At 38.2% G+C, this 12542-nt stretch overlaps 1 protein-coding gene across 2 annotated transcripts in view; it reads left to right on the forward strand.

Moving 5' to 3' along the window:
- Positions 1–12542, forward strand: part of LOC137298455 (NGFI-A-binding protein 1-like) — a 63997-nt gene that overhangs the window by 33573 nt on the left and 17882 nt on the right. The gene's annotated exons all lie outside the window — the stretch shown is intronic.

The raw sequence follows: 12542 nt of genomic DNA on the forward strand, positions 1-12542 counted from the left end.
GACTTAATGATGTGAATAAAGATGGATTCATTGAGTGGTTCACATCTTTGGCTCTTAACATGTAAAATGATTTTAGTGTGAAGTGTTTATGGTTTAACAGTAACTTTTAAGAGTGTTTTTAACAGTTGTTTGAATACTTCAGCCTTAAAACACTTTAAATGTTTCCGAAAGATTGATTTGTTTGTTGTGCTCTGATGAGTGAAGGTCAAGTGATCATCACAGATGCTTGTAGGTTTTCTCCCCATGGATTTCATTCTCCCCGTGAATTTAGATTTGTGGTTCTGGTTCCAAGCAGTAGAGTGGAATGTTTTCTTGGTTTCATGGCCATGACATTAACATTACCATTTACTGAATGAAAAAACAATCAATATCTGAAATATTACTGTCATATCTGGATGTCTTTAAGCAGCATACCTCACTGCTGAGTGTCCACAATGTGTTTGTGTGCTTATCAGAGCATACCCATCCTTTGGGGTTTACCAAATGTCTGAGATCGACGTTATTTTCAGGATTCCCTGACACTGGCCTGATATTTCAGAAACACTGTCCCAGATGGTATTTAATCTAACTCACTCACTCACTCACATGTAAACATCTATGAATAGACGTATATGATGGATCACCTTGCTGTTGTATCACCATCTTTTGAAGACTTCTCTCCTTGCTATTTTGGCGCTAATATTTTGCAGCTGTGGCATTATATGCAGTGATTGAGGTTGACAGGTATTTTTGGGTTATCACCAGTCAGAACATATTGGTTATCAGTAGTATCCACACAGTCTATACTCACTCACTCACTCACTCACTCACTCACTCTCACACATCACACATCACAACACACATGTCCTCAAATGGTCATACTCAGTGACTTGTTGGATGATATACTTTGAGTCTGTGCTCTTTATATCAATCACTAGACTGACTCCAGACACCGTTATGTAGTATCTACCATCTTTAAACTGGTATACATTTTGCTGAAAGTGTCTTTAACAACAACAGTCTTTTGGAGTGGAGGGGAGAAATTTGGTGGTGTATTGGTTGATGGCGTGCACCCACTCAGTGCAGGTGATGAGCCGATAATATGACAGGTCAGAGAGGTTTTGTTTCATGGTTACTTGTTGTTATTCTTACCAAATCCTTACATGTTGTCTAGCACTTCACTACAAATACCCAAAACTGCTGATGCTATCGCTCTACTTTGTGCTGTACTTTTTCTGTATTTATTGGGAAATAAATGTTTGGAAACGGTTTCTGAGCCACCTTACAGGTTTTAGACTGTGATTATCAGCCAGTGAGCTTGATGAAAGATATTCTGGAGGGAATGCATGCATAACTTCATCTGACGAGTTCTGGGAACTTATCACTTGTTTGAATTCCAGGTTCATCCCAAGTATTTTCTTTGGTTTGTCAACACCATGGAATTTTGCTCGTTCACACTCACTCGCTCACTTGCTCACTTGCTCGCATTCACTCACTAACATGTTCACTTGCTTGCGACTTGTGAAGGTTGCAGGGTAGAATAAGCCTTCAGCAACCCATGCTTGCCATAACAGGTGACTATTCTTGTTGTAAGGGGCGACTAACAGGATCGGATGGTCAGTCTCGCTGACGTGGATGATACATGTCATCAGTTCCCAATTGCGCAGGTCGATGCCCGTGCTGTTGACCACTGGATTGTCTGGTCCAGACTCAATTATGTACAGACTGTCGCCATATAGCTGGAATATTGCTGAGTGCAGCTTAAAACTGGACTCACTCATTCACACTGTCTCTCACTTGCTCACTTTCTCTCATTCACTCACTTGCTCACTCGTTCACACTAACTTGTTTTTACTCACTTTCTCTTATCCACTCACTTGCTCACTCATTCACACTCACTCACTCATTCACATCCACTCACTCGCTCTGTCTGGTGGAAGAGATCTCCACACAAGATGATAAATGGGCAGCCTTCATATGCATGAGTGTTTTATCCCCAAGATTAAATAATGCTAATACATGTAACACATGACTCCCACACAGACCTTGCCAGTGGCTTGTAATGTGGGAGCCATGTTTCTCAAATTTACTTTTAGAGGTAATTAGTTTCTCAAAATTACTAATGTAGATTTTCAAAATTCAATTTTCAAAAATGCTAATATGTACATGGATACATTTTTTTCTTAAAGTACTTGTGAACATAAGACAATGAATGTAAATATTGGGGAACCATTTGCATTTTATAGCCCCAGAATCGCCAGTTGATGTTTCTATGTTTTTCAGGTGCATGTTCTTAGCTGACCTGAAACATTGCATGAACTTATATTGTTTAGAGCATCCGTCATTAACTTTTGATATGTTTGACAACTTTAGGTAACAAATTCAGCAGAAACTCTGTCTTGCCTCTTCATTTCAAGGCATCATTTTAAATTTTATTATGGTAATGTTTGATTAAAATAAGATATAAAATATGTTCTTCAAAATTCATAGAGCCATAGTCTCAAAACTTGATGTAAAACAGTCACTATCTGTGGTACTGAAAGATCCACAATGAACACGTGTTCCATTCATTGAGGGATATATCGCACCTTTTTGTTTGAGAAGTCCACAATGAAGTGAGTTTGAACACACATGTTCCATTCATTCAGGGATGTATTTCACCTTTTTAGACTTTGTCAGTTTGGACCCTGCTCTTCATTTCTCTCAAAATTCTGAACAGGTTCATGAGTATCAGCTTAGAAAAGATGACTCCATCAGTCTAGCTTCATACTCATGTATCCATGATCTTGAATTTGTTAAAGAGCTTTGAATCTGCTTTTAATAAGGCCACCAGAGTGTCGATGTTGGAAAACGTGTCAATTGCCACTGCTTGCCCCGTTCTGCTCTTAATATGGTGTAAGTCTCTGATTGTGAAAATATAGTGTAAGTCTCTCATTGTCCAAATGGACTAAAACTCTCTGATTGTCAACGTCAACTGTAAGTCTGTGATTGTCAAAATGGAGTTGTGGGTCTGTACGTGTCTTTTCCAGACTGAGGAAGCAGAACTATGGCATGTTTTGTTCTCTTAAAGGTGATATCATATTTTGTTCAAATCATTATTGGTTATGTTTCGAGTTTTTATGAAACAGTTTGAAAATACCCTTTTGTAAGAAGTTTATATGGCTCTGAGCTGAAGCTTTATTATAAAGTAAATTTAATTATACATTCAATCTTACAGATTTAGAAATGTAGGGGAAAGTGATTGACATGTTTGTTTATCCTTTAGCAGATCATTGTTTTAAGTGGCTGGCTTTGTTGTCTTGAACAGTTAGCTACGTGTCCAGGCAGGGTAGAGTTTTGTGACATATTATTTCACCTCCAACTATGATAACTATGGTTACGCATGGAGGATCTGCTCTTAACACCTCTTGACCTGCACGTGTTAGCATCTTATCATATAAAAGATGATGGTTTTATGAGCTACAGGTTACTCTGAATGTCCGTGCAGCTTCTTCCGACATAACCACTTCGAGTGGAAACGGTAGTTTACATGTGTCTTGTGGATAACTTGCATTTGATTACGATTGTTTGTGTGTGTCTTGTGAATAGGTTGTCATATTTACTTCTAATTGGTGGTCGTTGTGTGAAATGAACCAGTCATTCCAACCAACCCACAAGGAAAAGGGGAGCGGGCATTGTGTCCTTGTAGAATATTAAACTGGTTTAATTCACTGAGGATCATTCTGATTTCTTGCTTCATAATTCTTGAATTTTGTCCTCGGTGACTTTCAAGCATGAAAAAAGACTGTTTTATAATCTCAGGTGAATGTCGTAGTATTTTACCTTTAGGGTAAATTGCAAATTGGGTCTCAAGGGAGGTGATTTTCTTTTCATTCTTAAGCAGAGATAGAGAGATTGCAATATAATTTTTCCTGATAATATTGATGTGTAAATTTGAAAAATCTATGCATATACTTAAGGACAACACCAGTGTGTCTGATGTACTGTGTGTCTGATGTATTCTGTGTCTGATGTATCATGTGTCTGAAGTATTGTGTGTCTGATGTATTGTAGACCAAAGTCAAGGCTCCAACTCCACTGTCAGCTGTAGAATTCATAAAAATGTCAGAAGATAGTTCTTTCAGATGTTTAATATATCAGATGTTAAAGGCTGCAAAAAATGCCTGTTATGTTGATGAAAATGTTTTATATTGGAAGTAATAAAGGGAATCATATGCTTATAGACACAATGGTCCACAAACAGCTTGTTAGAAACTAGTAAGAAATAATAATTAAGATAATCAATTCAACAATGTTTTGTAACATGACATTAGTTTGAGGAAAACATGTTTAACAGATAATTAATGTTGTACGATCATAATTTTTCTTTTCCTCCAGAAAACTTTGAAATTTACTGACTTTCCTACGACTAAGAAGAGGTGATTGACAGTTACATAGCAGTGCATGTTACATGGTGCCCCTGTTATAGCAGACAGTGGTTCCAGACAAGAAGTGGGGCTGATTTGTTGGGAGGTCCGGTATTGACCATATGGCGACTTTGGTAACAGTAATACTGTTTAAGGGGATGTTCAACCCCAGACTTGCCCACTATTTTAAACTCTGACCCTAGACTGGGTCCTTGGTAGATGAAAGTGACCAAGACTAACTCCAACACTTCTTGTACTTAGGTATTGAACACTTAGTCTCTGAATATATATAATGTGATAGAACAAACAATTCCTTCAGTAAGATTGAGGTTCAGACGTCATTAAATGTAGACTTGTTAAATTTAGGACTTTAGCATTGTAGAAGTGGCAGAGCAGAAGGGAAAATAATATGGTTTGGGACTGTGAGGCTACTCTGTCCATTATACAGGAAAGTGATGGAGGTGGCTATCACAGTGCCAGAATTGAGGCTCAACCCCCAAACTGACTCACTATGTCTTGTGGAGTAGGCCTGGATGACCTCATTTAGATTAACCACACAGAAATTAGCAGCCACATTCCACAGGGTAGTTGTTTATTTTCCAACTGTTGGAGCTGATGTTGTGTTTGGCTGACTGACCCCACATTGTACAGAAAAACATGGAGGACAGACAGTATTCAGACTGTAAAAACATGGAAGGTGAATGCAAGATATTTTCTCAGTTATGTATATGTCCCAGATAAAATAACTACCATGGTTATCTCCTCTTTGATGCACTTGCAGATGTTGATGGTGAAGTTGGTGAAAAGAATGTTGTTTTTAATTTTCTCTGTGAAATGAATTGAATATTTGTAGTCAAGTTGTTTTTGAATGCAACATCCCAATGGTGACTGTATTTTGGAGGTGTTATGCTTTTTCTTGATTTTCTTTTAGATATTTTTCATTGTGAAATTCCTTGGAAGCCATTTACTTTAGTGGTGATGTGACAAAATGAAACTGATTCCTGAATGTCAACAAAATCATGCATATTTGAAGAAATCCTTTGACAGTGTTTAGAATGTTTGCCCAGCATTTTTATCCTTTTCTGTAGGTGAAAATGCTTTTCCACATTTTGCGCAAAACTATTACTCTAAACCTACAACAAATACACCTGGAAACGATGAACAATTCACATGTCTTGAAAGATAAGATTTCCACATGTTTCATCTTTGCCACGTTTCTCAGTTCACAACCAGAATATCTACTAACTTATGGATTTTACATTCAAAGATGCTCATGAAAAATGTATAACAGAAATAAATATGAGTACAAAATAACCCAGAGCAGTTAATTCCTTCCAGGATGCCTTCATGCTGGAAAATGTATGTATTCCAGAATGTTGCTTGAGAGTTCGTTTGGATGTTTATGAAAACTTCAGCTGAAAACGTAAAAAAATAAAGCATTTCACAGGATGAGTGGAAGCATGTGTCATTTGGTGTACACCTTGCTTGAAAAACTCTGGTTTTGATCGTAAGATTAAAACCTTTAAATAACAACACAAGACCATTTGATATTATGGTCTTTTAATTTGTTGAGCTTCGCAGAACTAACATGATGCTTTGATAAAAACTTCACATCTCATTTGTGAAAAAGCCTATGCGGAATATTTGTTGTGGAGAACACTGAAACAGATCAGGTTTTAAATATTTCAGTTTTTTCAAGAAAAGCGAAGTCCAGAAGATTAAGTAAAGAAAATAAATATCTTGTGTTCTTTTTACAATCATAATAGCCTTTCAGAAAGATATTGTATACGGCACTGTAGTATTTCCTGCCTCAGTGTAACATTTTCCTGAGTTTTACTGGAGAAATATTGACCCATCAATTCTTGTAATAAAATTCCTTGAAAACTTTTCAGAGAGAGATGATTTAATGGAATTATTTAAAGTTACCTTGAAATAATAATCTGGATTGAAACTAATAGTTTGTTTGATTAATGATTTCACCCTGAAAACATCACTGCATGCATATGAGGGTTTGTTGACGTTTTACTGCCAAACAGTGACGCAGCGTTCCGCAAATGCGTTCTTGTTACAGCTGCATCAAAATGCAGCCTGGTTTGGAAATGGGATGAAAAAATTAAAAAAGGTGGGGGGAAAAAAGATGGAGGTCCCCAGCAAAATAGTTATGAGCTGGATACGAGATGGTGCCAGAATCTAAGAGGTCTTTTTATGTTGCAGGCTGTCGGTCCGGGAATCGTGCATGATAAATGCAGGCAGAGTCTTATGTAATACAGGCTGCCTCTCTATAACAACGAGAACGGGATTCAATTAGTTCACTTCCCTTTCATGAAATGACCTCGACAAGATCAATGAAGTTATGTTTTGTTAAATGGAATTGTTTCTAAGTTGAGGTTTTTCTAGGTGTCATAAAGCGCAGTGCATTACGCGAAGGGGCGTTTTATACGGGGCCTTCTGCACATGCTCTGCACATCTTCAGTGCAGCCATTTTGCGAATTTGTAATTGCAGGTTTTTCCTCAAATTCATCATCTTCACTTAAAGTGCAGTGTTTTACAAGTGTTTTTTGACACATTTTGAAATTTTGACTTTAATGAAGAACACACGGTTCCGTTGTGATGATTTTCAAATTCCCTCATCTTGATTTGAAATGAAATTTTCAGTTCCTATTAGGCGAAGATCACAGTGACATGTTGTAAAACACGGAAAGCTGGCTTTTTGCTTCCACTTTCAGCCTATCAACTGAGCTGTCTTTTTCCATCCGACATCAACTTTTGGATGCATATGCATAAATTCATTACTGGTACATGGCTGCATCACACAAGCATGAAATGTGAATGTTTTGCCCTGTAAATTACTAGAAATATTAGGATTAGCGTGGATTAAGTTCTGTGCTTCTGCACATTCGTTCTCTCATCATAAGTTTAATATTTTTAGCTTGATTATCAGAGCACGATGACATTTTAAGCTCAAACCTTGCTGCATTGTCATCTTTGAGAAATTAACATTTTGTTAACTATAAAACACAGTACTTGAAATTGTTTAATTTAAACAAACGCAATGTTTAGCTGTTCCAAGAGGGTAAAGTAAGATTGGAATGGTTCTTTCATTTATAATTGGCCATGGAGTGAAGCTGATGTTTTATGGCGAGGCCGTTGAAACAAGTTTATGACCTCTTCTAGGTTATAGTTTGAATTTTATAATAAAATGATTGTGGAAAATTTAACTGGCTTTCAAATTTTTAACAGGGAAATGTATGCCACCAAGAGCTGACAATGAGATCAAGAGATGTGCTATTTTTGTGTGCAGTGCAAACGATCAAGGATGTTTAAAGTGACTTAAACAGCATGGCTTGTTCAATCTTCTAATTCTTTCTGTAAAGCAGGATTCATGTTAAGATTGTGTGGTTAAGATACGGGTTGTTAAAGGACTGTCAGTTTGTAGGTACTTTATAGAAGTGTTTTTGTAGTGTGCATTATTGAAGTGGGCTTTCTTCCTCCAGGATTATTGAAGTCTATATGTAAACTTTATGCTCCTGCAAATGTTTTTTTATAGTCAATGACCTGATTTCACTGTTAATGGCCATGGCTTGTTATTCTAACCAGTTTCAGTTTTATTCACAAATGGAGTATAATGTTTAGTCAGTTTTGATAGGTAGCTAGATTTCGGAAAATGCTGCTCAATAATTTGATATTATGTTGTTCCACACTTAGAAATAATGCTGACAGATCACAAGTGGAGTTCACAAACTTTACCCAGAATCAAACTCAAGACTGCAAAATAATAAACTGACACTTCATTCACCAGGCAACCAAGTAACCAACTCACTGATGATAATGACAGACGAGTGAGAGTGGCAAGGAGAAAATTTACACCATCATTAGTGGCCAAGTGGCCAAATAAATGAATGACCACTTGTCTCAGACATCAGACTTCTAGTTCAGGGTAGATTTTAATGGAATCTGAATATTGTCGTTTGTTTTCAGTTTGTATGATCATCCCAGAAACAATTCAGGGGTTAAATCCTATATCACCACAGTTGTGTTTCAAGGTTTACCTGAGTGTAGTGTAGTGTAGTGTAGTGTAGTGTAGTGTAGTGTAGTGTAGTGTAGTGTAGTGTAGTGTAGTGTAGTGTAGTGTAGTGTAGTGTAGTGTAGTGTAGTGGTGTAGTGTAGTTTATGCTACTCAGAAATATTCCAGCCATATGGCTTCGGTCTGTAAATAATCAAGTGTGGCCCAGAGAATCCAGTGATCAACATCATGAGCATCGATCTGCGCAATTGCGAACCAATGACATTTGTCCAAGAAGTCAGCGAGTCTGACCACCCAATCCCATTAGTCGCCTCTTACGACTAGCATAATCACCTTTTGTGGCAAGCATGGGTTGCTGAAGGCCTATTCTACCCCGGGACCTTCACGGGTCCGTACACTAAGTTGGCTCAGTGTAACAGAACCGGAATAGCATTCAAAGCACTATAAAACCTAACTCACTCACTCACTCACTCACTCACTCACTCTTCAGTGTACAAAAAGGAAAAATATATAAGCAAGTTCCAGACCTTGTGAACAATGTCACTTCACCTATTCTGAAAGGTGCTCAAGTTGGGTCAGATAAGCCTGTGGTCAAATAATGTGAGCATAGGCTGGTTGTAACACCTCTAGTCAAGTAAGAATATCAGTGGGCTACCTCTGTGGTCCACCTGTCAGGAGAACACACAGTTGATGTTTCATTCCCAGCATTGTCATACCAAACAAGGCTTAAAAGATGGCACTTGTTTCACTGTTTGGTGCATTCTAAGGGATACACCATCAACTGGCTGAGCCCAGGACTAATATGCGTGTTGACTGAAGATAGCTATCCGAATTGGGTTTCAGCTTATATTATGCCAAGATAGATGTGGTAAGAATATGCCTGGTCATAGATGGATCCAGAGGGGGTGCAAGAGTGAGACGTTTTTTCTAAATGACCATGGCAACTCGGATGAAAATGTAGTGTGCCCCCACCCCCCTCAAAATGCTATATCTGCTCCTGCTGGAACTCAGGTTAAAAGACTCACAAGAGTTTCATGTTGGGGATAGATCTCCTTCCCATAAGGTGATAGTGTTGCTACCTGTGTTTTCTTGCTGATTGACCTTACTGATTGTGTCATGTCTTTGTGGCATGGGATGTTTCAGTCTTGTACACACAGATCTGTGTCACAAACACACCATTCACTCAATTGTAACACCTTGGTCTGATTCCATGTATACAGGAACAGTCTGGCAGGTTATGAAAATTACTTAGTATCCTTTTGATCTCACAAAATCATGATATCAAACATATATCTAACATGTAATCCAGTCTCTCAGTTACTGCAGCACCAAGGTCATATTACAGACCTTATTGTCTTTGAGACACACTACTTAGGGCCATGTTCTGCATTCTAGCCTTCTGTGCCCAATTTGTCACAAAATTGAATATATCATATCGTGCAACTGACATATATGCTTAATTAAACATCAAGAAACAGTTCTGCATAAAAAGCAGGCCCTTTGTCGGACAATTTGTCACAGTTTTCTTTCATATTTGAATATGCTACCCATAATTCATCTCCATATTACCAGAGTAGGGAATACATTAATTGAGCCCACCACTTCTTCAACTCGGTCGGTATCTGATGTACAAACGTGTCAACTCTGGACATTGCAAATCAGATTCTTGAAGCATGTTGTTGGTGTGTACCCACATAACTGTTCACAATATTTCCGGTTTCAGGAAATAACCTTTGTTTGTTTGATGTTATTGTGAAAACCCATCTGAGTATGATTGAAGACAGCTACCTCCTCCTCATCCTCATATATTGGATAAGTGATTTGGAACTCTGTCAGATTTTCTGTTGCTGTATTGGTGAGAGTAGCTGCATCTCGACCCCCAAATTATGGCGCTGTAGATGTGCCAGTTTCTGGCGTATCCTGCCATCATGATGTAATGTTGCCTGGGGCGGTGGGATAGCCTAGTGGTTAAAGCGTTTGCTTATCATACCAAAGACACTGGTTTGATTGTCCACATAGGTACATTATGTGAAGCACGTGTCTGGTGTTGTCTACCATAATATTGCAATATTGCTACAAGCAGCGTAAAACTAACTCACTGTAATATTGCTGAATATGGCCTTAAATTTCTTCTTCTCACTCTCAGTCTCTCTCTGGAGAGGTGGCAAGTCTTTGATATTAGTTTATTGTGCCCTTCAGACTGACAGCCATTTGTGACTGCTACTTGTCTCTAGAATACAAAAAAATGTAAATCATTTTGAAAAGAATGGTAGAGAGCATGAGGAATTTGCTTTGAAAATACATTTAAAATGTGTTTGTTTTTTTCTGCACATTATCTTCTGATTGCTGAGTGCTATCATTCTCATACTTGCTGCAGTCAAAAAATGATATGTCATTACAATCAGAAAGATTCATGTTTAGTTGTATAAATTTCTGAATGTCAGATTGAATCTTGCCCATGCACATCCAAGCCTGCACCCACTTTGACCTGTGAGTTCTTGGTGTTCTCATGAACAGCAGACTTGAGTCTGGTTAAACATGGGTGGGAGGGAAAAGATGCAAGTGAGAGAGAATATACTTGCAAGAAGTATAATATGACAGTGATTGAAGGAAATATAAGGTTGATATCATTGAGTGAGTGAGTTTAGTTTCACTATGCTTTAAGCTACATTCCAGCAATGTCACATCAGAGGACACCCAAAATGGGCTTCACACATTGTACCCATGTGGGGGATCAAACCCAGGTCTTAGGTGTATTGAGCCAACACTTTAACCACAAGGCTACACAAATGCCCCTAGTATCAAAGAGGTTACTAGGAGGGATGAACACAAGAAAGAGAGGATTAACACAAGTGAGAGAGGGAAGATAGAATGAACACAAGTAAGAGATGGAATGGACACAACTGAGAAGGAATGAAAAGTAATAGAGGTGGAGGGCAAGGATGAATACAAGAAAGACAGATAAGAGGATTACAAGACAGAATGAACACAAATGAGAGAAAAGAGGATTACAAAACAGAATGAACACAAGTGAGAGAAAATAGGATTACAAGACAGAATGAACACAAGTGAGAGAAAAGAGGATTACAAGACAGAATGAACATTAGAGAAAATAGGACTACAAGACAGAATGAACACAAGTGAGATACAATAAACACAAGGGAGGTAGGATGAACACAAGTGAAAGAAGATGAACTCGAGGGAGAGAGGTAGAGAAGATGAACACAAGTGAAAGATGATGAGCTCGACGGAGAGAAGTAGAAAAGATGATCACAAGGGACAGAGTAACCGTAGTCCAGACCTTCTTTGTCTGTGAACACACTAGATAAAGTGTGTGGGTATACGAGCCAGTGGTTATGTGTCTACTCTACACACAACGCTGAGTGCAATATGAGGCTGGTCACCAGACCGAACACAGTCACTCCCACTTTGAAAAAAAATGAAAAACTCCATAGGTTTCTATTGTCATACCTACAACATCTTTAAGCAGTTCGTGTATGTTAATAGTGTTTGCGCTTGACTGATGCAGATACTTTTTTATAAGATTTGCCGAAGGTAAATTGTGATTCATGGAGCATGATGTACGCGGTGACATTGAAGGGCTTTTTCACATGCCAAATTTTACTATCATCAAAATATATATTAGGAATGTTGAAGTATTCAAATTGCTGGGTGTGATAACTCTTTCACTGGAATTGCATCTAAATACTGAGGCAGATCAAACGTAAAACCTGTCTTTAAAGCCTGACTGATATACCTGCCGATTAGGTGATACTGTAGTAGTAGTAGTGTACACTATTTGTATTTAGCTATCACAAAATGTAAATTAACACTCCTTTAGAAATCAATCATCACTCACTGGCAGTGTGGATTGCCACAGCTGGGATTGTTAAACGTCTAGTATTTCAACATTCCAAGGGGTGGTGGGGTAGCCTAGTGGTTAGAGCATTCACACATCACGCTGAAGACCCGGGTTCAATTCCCAGCACGAGTACAGTGTGTGAAGCCCATTTCTGATGTTACCCACTTTGATATTGTTGGAAGATCGCTAAAGGCGGTGTAAAACTAAACTCACTCACAAGCAATTGTGATTGTTAAAACATCGCATTAACCCAGCAGAATTATTATGTTAT

The sequence above is a fragment of the Haliotis asinina genome, chromosome 10 (assembly GCF_037392515.1).
Source record: "Haliotis asinina isolate JCU_RB_2024 chromosome 10, JCU_Hal_asi_v2, whole genome shotgun sequence".
NCBI classification, from domain to species: Eukaryota; Metazoa; Mollusca; class Gastropoda; order Lepetellida; family Haliotidae; genus Haliotis; species Haliotis asinina.